This window comes from Heterocephalus glaber, unplaced genomic scaffold (genome assembly GCF_053883595.1).
Source record: "Heterocephalus glaber isolate CG9 unplaced genomic scaffold, H.glaber_assembly_v1.0 deba00001072, whole genome shotgun sequence".
Lineage (NCBI taxonomy): Eukaryota > Metazoa > Chordata > Mammalia > Rodentia > Bathyergidae > Heterocephalus > Heterocephalus glaber.
In genome coordinates this window covers 4822429-4832593 of record NW_028258189.1, presented here as the reverse complement: position 1 = coordinate 4832593, position 10165 = coordinate 4822429, and positions in this window count along the sequence as shown.

The window sequence follows — 10165 nt, the reverse complement described above, 5'->3', positions numbered from 1 at the left end:
CATAACAATTCAAACATAATCCAAATCCTGCTACCTCCTCTCCTAATAATCTCCACTTGCTCAAAATTTCAATCTAAATAACTTATTCTCCTGAGTAATTACAGGATACCAACAAATCTAATGTTAAGTTATGTAACAGTTGTTGTGAAACTTGTCAGAAAAGTCATATTGAGATTTATTTTAAAACTATTTTCTTAACTTTGTAAGGTGCATGCTACTAGTTACACAATTTTCAAAACTACTAGGCTATATTTATAACAGGTTGTGTTTTAAATAATGAAAATGCTATTTCTACTCTTACTTACAGGACTTGAATTTCTTTCCCAGTAGATGCAATTCAATTACAAAATGTATTTTCTTTTCTAGAATTTCATAAACAAAAGAGCCCAGTCTTGCTATTGATGAAGATGATTTTCGGTCCCTGACAAATGTGTTCATTGTTGCTCAGATTTATGCAGTAAAGAATTCTTTTTCTAATACATCTATGATGTTAATAGAGATGTTAATTTAGTGTTGAATTTTAGGAGCCAAAGAAAATATCACACGGCTGCCCTCTTAGTATAAAATGGGATTTGTAAGAAGGTTACACAGTTGTTTATTCTCTGTATCCATGGATTTCATATCCACAGATTCAACCACAGAGTATAAACCTTCCAAAGGAACTATTGTGTTTGTTCTGGACATGGCTTTTCCTTTCATTATTACCTTAAAAATGCAATCTATAAATTTTTTATGTTGTGTTGATATTGCATACTATATTGTAAGTCATCTGGAGGTGCTTGGAGGTAGATGGAAGAATGCATATAGATTCTGTGGAGCTTCTACACTATTTCATGTAGGGGATTTAATTACCTGTGGAATTTTACATGGCAGATGTCTTGAAAACCAAAACCCACAGAAAGTAAGAGAGGACTCTATTTCCAAAATCCTTTTTTAGGACTCCTATTCTATCCTATATTGTGAGGGAATTAAAGCATTAGAGTTAGTTATTAGAGAACATCATTTTCATTTCTTTGTGTCCATGTTCTACCTCCACATGGGAAGAGATGTGCTGTACAGGACTTAGATTTTGCCTAATTACAGCCATGGGAAGTAAACAAAACCTCTCATAATTTAGTATGCATCCCCGGGAGTTTGGGAGAACTCAGAAGGCTGGAGGCTGAATTATTCTGATGATATTTAAACAGTGGCTGAATCTATAAAAGGCAGTAGTTATACATGCAAAATTTGAGGCAACCCTACAGAATTCTAGTGTGAAGAAACACTTCTCTTTCCACTTATGTAATTATGAATTTTTCAGTTGGATGAAATCCAAAAGTAACATTTTCCTGTAGAAAAGCCTGGTTAATCCAGGTGGCACATACCTGTAATGCCAGCACTTTGGGAGACTAAGGATTGAAAATTTGAACCTAGTCTTGAGGAACTTAGTGAATTAGTGAAACCCTAATAAAACAGGGTGGGGGAAGCAAGGGCTGTAGCTTAGTGTGAGTCCCTGGGCTGAGTCCTCAGTATTGCAAAAATTAAAAGAAAAAAAAAAAAGAAGGAAAAAGAAATGTCGGTCATTCATCCAACCCCACTCAGTTTTTCCACTGAATTATCTATAAAAACCAAGCCAAGAATAAGAGAGTGTATTAAGGGAAATTAGCAACAAGCACTGTTTGCAACATGAACAAGAAGCTAGTAAAAAATCTCAGGAAGTTCCCATCAACAGAAAGAACCAATTTAAACATTTATTGAGTTGTATACAAAATGTAAAACTCTTGATAAATATTTGAGTAAGCAAGGGAATTTAGGTGACTAGAAATGAATAATTAGCTGTCCTTATCATAGTTTATGAGCCAGGTTGAAGTCTGCTCTTCGGGTCAATAGGTAAAAGGAGAGTTGGCTTTGGTTTCTGAGTATTTGCATAAATATTCATTCCCCAGGAATAGTTATTGATGTTCTCATCGGGTTTGAGGAGAAGTCTATAAAATATGCCCTGCTTGCTACTACAAGAAGCTGAAAAATGAAAGGAAGTTAAATGGATGCAGAACATCACTGGTGCTTATGTAATCTTTACATGCTAAAAAAAGAAAAAATCAAAATCATAGTATTTTTTTAAAAAGACCTAAAAATATTATTGTCACAAAAACTGTAACTATGAGGGATTGAAGAGCTCTGTTTACAACTTGCCATACTGAGATTCAATAAAGCAGTTCAAAATTATAACAGAAATGCCAAACTAGAAAAAATAATATAATAAATTCATAGAAGTGCCCTAGCCTGGAAAAAAATCACTATCATGCAAAAAATTTCTCCAATATAAAAGAAAATTGAACGTCCAAAAGAAATCAACAAACTTAACATTGAAAATGTGTTCTGGCAGGGTTGGGCTAGGGTTAGGGTTCGGGTCAGGGTGATAGATAGCATTGAAATTGAAATGCCTGTGTGTTCCAGGGTGGGTTGCATAGTTAGGATTAGCGTAAGTTCGTGGGGAGGGGGAGGCATCATGTCAAATGTCAAGCCCCTGGGTAATGTGATTTGGTCCTGGGCCTTAGGGATAGGGTTAGGCTTAGAAGTAGGTTCAGTTTTAGGGTTCCAATTCATGTACCTGCCGTTTGGAGGGTGGGTATGATTGTCAGGGTTAGGGTTCTTCTTTTCGTAAGGGTCATGGATAGTGCCGAAATAGCGGTACCTGAGGATGACTTATTGTTCTGGTAGGGTTAGGGCTAGGGTTAGGGTTCAGGTCAGGGTGATAGATAGCATTGAAATTGAAATGCCTGTGTGTTCCAGGGTGGGTTTCAAAGTTAGGATTAGCGTAAGTTCATGGGGATGGGGAGGCATCATGTCAAATGTCAAGCCCCTGGGCATTGTGATTTGGTCCTGGGCCTTAGGGATAGGGTTAGGCTTAGGGTTAAAGCTCTGAAGTTCTCTAGAAGTCAGAGAAATGTAGATTAAAGATGTAGTTAGGGAATTTATTCCACAATATTGGGAAGAAAGATACTGTTTTTTTTTACAATGCATTGTCTTTGAGAAGAAAAAAGGGAGAAATCTCACGTATTGCTGGAACTATAAATTTTACTGATTTTTTGAAAAACAATTGGATAATGTTTATTAGATTTAAAAATTGTTAGAACAAAATCATAGCTATATTTGATATAAATTACACAAAAATGAGTATATGATTATACATCAGTTAGCTTTTCTGTACTTGATGTACAGAATGTACAGTGTAAATGAAGGTTGATTTTGGCTCATGGTTGCAGAGGATTCAGTCCATGGTTGGTTATCCAAGGCAGGAAAATCATGGTGAAAGGGCCTGATGGAACCAAAGGACTAATTTTATGGTGGCCAGTAAATGGCACAGGGGAACAGTGCCAGAGAGAAAGGACCAGATATAGTCCCCTGGCTCCAGTTCCCAAGACATATCTGGACGTGAGCTTCACCAATCACCTATGTGTCTCTTAATCTAGTCCAGTTGACAATCAAACTGAAGCATCACAGACCATTTGATGCATGCCAGTGACAATAGTTGGGTTAAAATCCTAGGATGTGCTGTTGCTAGGGAATCATGAAGCCAATAAACATCCTTTCTGCACGCAGGAGAGTTAGTTCTAGGAACTTCCACAAACATTGAAATCTCCGGTTGCCAAAGTCCATCATGCAAAATGGCACACCCTTTGCACATGAACTAAATGCTCTTCTTATGATGCACTTTGAATCATCTGCCCACTTTGAATATCTCATGCATGGTAAATGCTATACAAGTCATTGCCGTACTATACTGTTTAGAGAATAACAAGAATATGAAATATTATGCATATTCTGTACAAATTCAATGATACTTTAAAACATGTTATTCAAGATTAAATGTACAGATGAGAACAGACTATAATCAAATAGCAAAAACCTATGTGTGTGTGTGTGTGTGTGTGTTAAAATCAGATTAGTAACCATGGTTATTATCCGTGGTGTCATTTTAAGGGAATTGATTTACATCAAAGTTAGTATTTTTTAAAACGATAGACTTGTAAACTCTTCTTTATTTACATTAAGAAAAATAAAGTGTTAGAACATAATTCACTTCCAGCCTTGTTTCTTTAAACCCCCTGTAAAATTCCAGCTGAAGTTTTAAGCTACATCAATGATATCATAAGTAGATCAGAAGAATTTTATTGAAATTACAAGGGTCAGGCTTAGAGCTCAGGTTTGTAGTGCTTTTTTAGCATGCAGAAGGCCCTGGATTCCAGCCCCAGAACCACAATAATTATCAATTAATAAATTACTTAGTTAACAAATATTAAATATAGTTAAATGCATGCTCAGCAAAAGGCACAGGGAGAATAGATTTATCAGTGCATTTTGGCTTTTATGTGGCAAAGTTCATGCTGTTAACCTGGTAATAAAGAAGAGACAGGTGGAAAGAGAAAACACTTTTTAGGAAGAGGAAAAATATAGTGGCTTAGAATATTTCATTTGATTTTCTTAGGGTACATCTGAGAGGAAATGAGATGAAGCAGTTAAAAAGGGAGATTTTCATTGAAAAATTCTGTTCTGAAAATGTAGCAATTAGAATTCCTCAGCAAATATCTTTCAGCTAGAGCAAATAAAGCAGCTATTCTTTATGTGGACCGTAGGATTGAAATTTATTATTAAAATACAGAACCTGTTCTTAATGTCTTGAACCTGTATATAATTTTCATAAAAATTGCAACCTCTGCCTTAGGAATAGTGAAAAAAAGACAGTGCATAAAAGACTCAATCTTTACTAATATCTGTTCTTTAAAGAATGAGTATTTGGGCATGAGTCATCTGGGGGAAATCAGTAATATATTTCAGAATAAATGTTGTAAGTGGATTGATCCTTACAAATGAATCATATCAGGGTTTGTCCTCAGATTCATTATGGCTGAAAAAGCTATTTTATCACATTTCTCTTCTCTTTATTATTATTTAATAACAATGCTGAGGTCTTGTCTGAGGGTGTGCTGAGAGCCGGTGAAATTTTTAACTATTCATCTAATTATTGATTATTGTTGTAAGGGCTTTCAGAATGAATAAATAGGAAAAACGCCAGGTGAAAATAATGATGTTTATGACAGAATGTCAGATTTTAAAAGAAGAAACACGCTGTGTCACCGGGGAAGTTTTGCAGGGAGAATTTACAATTCAGTGATATTTCCAGTGCACAAAACTTACTTTACATTTGCATGTTGTGATTTCAAAAATACCCTAGCACTATAATGTCCTCTTTTGGGGAATTTGTGTTCTCCTCTTACTTAGAAATCAAGGTGGGGAAGCTGGCTGCATAGAGGGGAGTCTTTCTTTAGGAGAAGAGTTTGCAGTGGGTTGCTGAGATTTTTTGGAATTACATAGATTTCATATCAGCATTGCACAGTTGGAAAGAAATTAGGCGTGTCTCCTCTACGGGAAAAGTACATCCTCTTTGTCTGAATTCCTCCCTCCCTCCTTCCCTCCCTGCCTCCCTGCCTCCCTGCCTCCCTCCCTCCCTTCCTTCCTTCCTTCTTTCCTCCCTCCCTTTCCTTTTGTACCACCTTCCTCTGTCCTCTTTAATGGTTAAATTACATTACACATTGGGAATGGCACATGGTTGTAGCAGAATGTCTCTGCCTCTCAATATTTAGTGTTTCCAGAATGTTTTTGGGAAACACCTTACACATCGTCTTACAGGTAGAAATCTGTAATGTCTGTCGTGAGGAACCATCTTTTTCCACCTGAGAGAGCATCTCTCACAAGATGCCAGTCCCAGCATCTGAAGCATAAAAGAGCTGGGCTTGACATGTTCAAGACTTTCCCTTTTGCTGTCTTCATTCCCTTCCCCGCTAGGGTCAGGGTCATTCCTTCCTTGTCTAATGTGACACAGCACCCTTCCAACACTTAGTATATGCTGCCCTCAATTACTCAAAGGAATCATGAATTTGGGGTCATTTTGCTAGTTTTTAGGCAAGATTCCAAAGAACCCTTGCTTTTGTATATAAGTAGAATTTCATTCTGGCCAGTGGGATATGCAGTTTGGCCTTGAATTTAGCTATCCACTTCATCTGCAGCACATTTTCTCTATCAGTACTCTGATATTTGTAATATGTAATTATTTTATCATTTAATTAACTGTCAGAGAAAATAAGTTTCTTCTGAGAAAGAGGCCTATTTTCTTCATCAGATAATGAAAATTATATACTTTTACACAGGTCTCTTTTGGCATGAGCTTTAAAAAATTTAAGAAATCTGCATTCCATAAGATGAGTTTTTGCAGTAAGGTAATTGTTTAAATTCTGAGCTTGATTTTACGCTGATTTTGTCTCAGGTACCATATTTTAAGTTATAACTAATTTCATATATTATAACCCAATAAATTGAATCTCTCTCTTTGTAATCTATATCATTGCCTATGTAAGTGTCTATATAAAAGACACTTAATTAGATATACATTGCATTATATATAATTAATTATATATAATTGTATCTACATTGCATCTAATTAAGTAAACTGTATAAATATAGAATCTACATATTAATATTCATCTGTGTCATATATGTCATATAATTTTAATATATAATTGTAGGCAGTATGCTAACACCATAATTGCATATGTAATGTGTAATCGCACATGATTATCTAATTGAACATATATATAAGGCACACACACTTGTACAGATGGGTAGGTAGGTAGATGGGTATTTGTGTGCACATATTCATATATGAGTGGAAGTAAAATTTATAGGACTTGCTGGGTTTTTTTATGGTAAGTTTCCAAACCTTATTTGTCTTTTTCTGAAACAATTCCTGACAGTGAAAATGAACTTATCATTTGTAACTGTATGTCTTCCACATCAACCATGTTGCTCCGTGCTGAATTTTTCCTCATTTTCCTTTGTCTATTTCTTTCCTGGTAATCTCTCAAGTAGGGTGGGGATTCCTGGAGAAGGATGATCACCTTTCCCTTTTGTTGAATAATGACTATCATTTCTCTACATGTATTTTTTTCCCACGAAATGTATGCTAGTTAAGGTAGTGGTTCTACCCCTTTGAATATTTTCAGATGAAAAAACTAAAATAATACAAAGATATTAGCCTAAATTTATGTACTAGTTTGGAACCGCAGAGATTAGTTTGCTGGAGTGATTTTCTCTCATACTATTTCTTTTTCCCCACTGGATTCACTGAATGTATTTTGTCATCAACTCTATTGCATAGGTTCTATTCTGTATTTTTAGTGAAAAGTCTTGCATAGCAACAGTGTTCTGTTCTGCAAAGAAAAAAAAAGCTATAGAGTCCTTAAAACATCATGAAAGGAAAAATTCATTTTAAAAAACATTTTGTTTGGATCCTGCAATTATAATGCTGTCTCGTAGCACAATTTAGCAAAGAACAAGTCAATATTAATTCTACATTAGCTGTAAACACTTTAAAGAAAGTTCTTCAAGCAATCAAAATGCAATATTTTAGCAGTGATGCTAGGTAATTAGAGGAGATGGAAAGTAATAAAATCGCATCACTGTCGATTTGACTGGGGAGGGTTTCATGGCAAAATCGGAGGGTCATTTTTCTCAAGGCAATTTCAGGCTACTTCTCTGAATTCAACACCTGTATTTATTCAAAATCCCCTTTTATATCCAAAGATAGTGTTGATGGATTCATTCGCTTGATGTAAATGAACAATATATATCACAAAGCTGTCTTCGGTACTGAGGGACACCTGAATAATGAGTATTGAAGCCAGAATCCTTTCTGATACCTGCCCTTCTCCACTTTCTCTATGGGGACTGTGCTTGTAATCCTGATGTTCTTTTCTTGGGTTTTTGATGGAAATTCGCAGCACTGCACCATTTTGAGAGACCCTGTAGGGAACTATGCCCCTGAGGTCTAAGTTACAAGACTCATGTCCTCAATATTTGCATTGTCGTCTCCTGTTGGATTTTCTGTCGTCAGTCTTGGATGAGACGATATTTTTTTTTATGAGTGTAGGTGTGCAATATTTAATAGTTGCATTTATTTTGGGGGATACATATATTTTCTTGATTTTTTTCATCCATTTGTTTCCCATCTTTTTTTCTTTCCTTTTCCCCTTCCTGCTGACCCTTTTCCTCTCCTTTGTTTTACTATTTAACTTGTTCATAGTTTGGGTTTTTCATATAAGGTAAACCATGCAACCCTTATCTGTGTCTGGCTTATTTCACTTAAGGTTATGGTCTCAATTTCCATCCATTTCTCTGGAATTGATGTGATCTTATTTTTCTTTGTGGCTGCATAGTGGTTTGTATTTATGCATTGTGCATATGTGTGACATTTTCTTTATCCAGTCATCAGGTGATGGTTAGCTAGCCTTTTCCATGGCTTAGCTATGTGTGAATCATGCTGCTATGAACATGGGAATGCATGTATTGCCACAATTAGTCTGGTGTTTTTAAATGAAGAATGTACTCAGGAAAGGTATACCTGGTTGAAATGAAGTTTCTGGGATTCTCAACTCTGCAGTTGTACTCTCTCATTATTGACTTCCTAGCATATCCTTTATTCTTTATTCTAAATTCCTCCTAGTTGATTACGACTCTCTGCTATAGCCCTGGTGGAGTTCATACTGACAGCAGCTCCTCCAAATGTGCATACAAGAAAGGAGCATTCCCTACCTGAATCTGGGAAACCTTTCCCTAGAAGTGTTGCTCTTTCATTTGCATCTTTCCAAACATGGTCGTATTGTGTTAGGAAATGTATCCCTTACACAATTTTTCATGTAAAAATGGCCAAATTCGGCAGTACATCAGTAGATGTGCAATCTATCAGTGGAAGGATGAAGGAGCCATGTTTTCAGATCTGGTGCAGCCATGCTTAGGGAGACAGTGCATCCACACCCAGGTGTGACTTCGCTTTCTCTCCTTCCAGACTGAGTTTACCTGCCTCAAGTGACTGAATTTTCTCTCTGGATCTTCTAGGTGTGCCTGACCTTACCTGTAACCAGGTAAGACTAAGATATCTCCAGACTCATGGTCTTTGGAAAGGGGCCATGTCTCAGCTTCCTCCTGGCTGATAGACTTGGACTACAGTAGGCAACAGCAGAAAACAAATAAATCATGCCTCATAAAGGAACATCAGTACTACTGTGATGGGTACCTCAGGATTCTTGATTCTGTCTTTGCACATTCCCATATTTAGTGGAATTTTCTTAAACATTCAGAGAATTAAGCAGTCCAGGCAAACAAATGCTGACATTAGTGTATGAAACCAGAGCCATCAATTTTCAAACAAGTATGAGAAATGCTTGATGTCTCTTGTATTTTTTATTTTGTAACATTTTAAATTTCACCAGAATGCCACCAAGGAATTGCTGATGGCAGTGCACACCCAATGTGAGCACTTTATGTGTCATATTTTAAAATTCTGTGTCATTTCCAAGTCCAGAGAGATGCAAGCTTGTTGCATGAATTTATTCTATTAAGCTTAATTAAGGCTGATAAAATGTTGAAATACATGGTTTTTTAAAATAATGGGACCAATTAGACTTTGACATGAAGAAAGTATTCATTAGTCTTCTGAGTAATAAACAAAATAATCAGCAAATAATTAGACAAAATAATCGATGAAGCAATTACAACATAAACAAGATGTTTGTTATTTCCAAGATTGAAGCTCCCATACTTTAGCAGTTCACTGTTGTCCTTCAACTGATGTATAGGCACAGGAGGAAAATAAAAATTATTTTATTTTAGTAAAATCACACTGTATAATCGCCCAGATTCCACAGAGGTGATATCCTTGAGCAATGGCTAAACTTTTGCATGTTTTAAAACATGACATTTTGTCTATGGTTTAAAACATCTACATCTTTTAAGGAAGAAACATAATTCTGCTTTAAGAAACATAATTCTTTCAGTAATTACCTACATACATTAGCCATGTTCATGTCATATCTTGAAAATAAGAATTTAAAAATGGTGAAATCAATTTTGTTTTTAAATACACTTGCATAATTTATTTTCATATAATATTATGTACTGTCTCTATATGTTGATATATCTATGGCTATAAATATAGATATTTAGATATCAACTTATTAATACCAATAAACACAGGTTAAATACTTCTAATGGTTACCTTAAATTTTATTAACTCATGGAGTGATATGCAAAAGTGGTCATTTTGTGCGAGGAAACCAGGTTCTGGATTTCA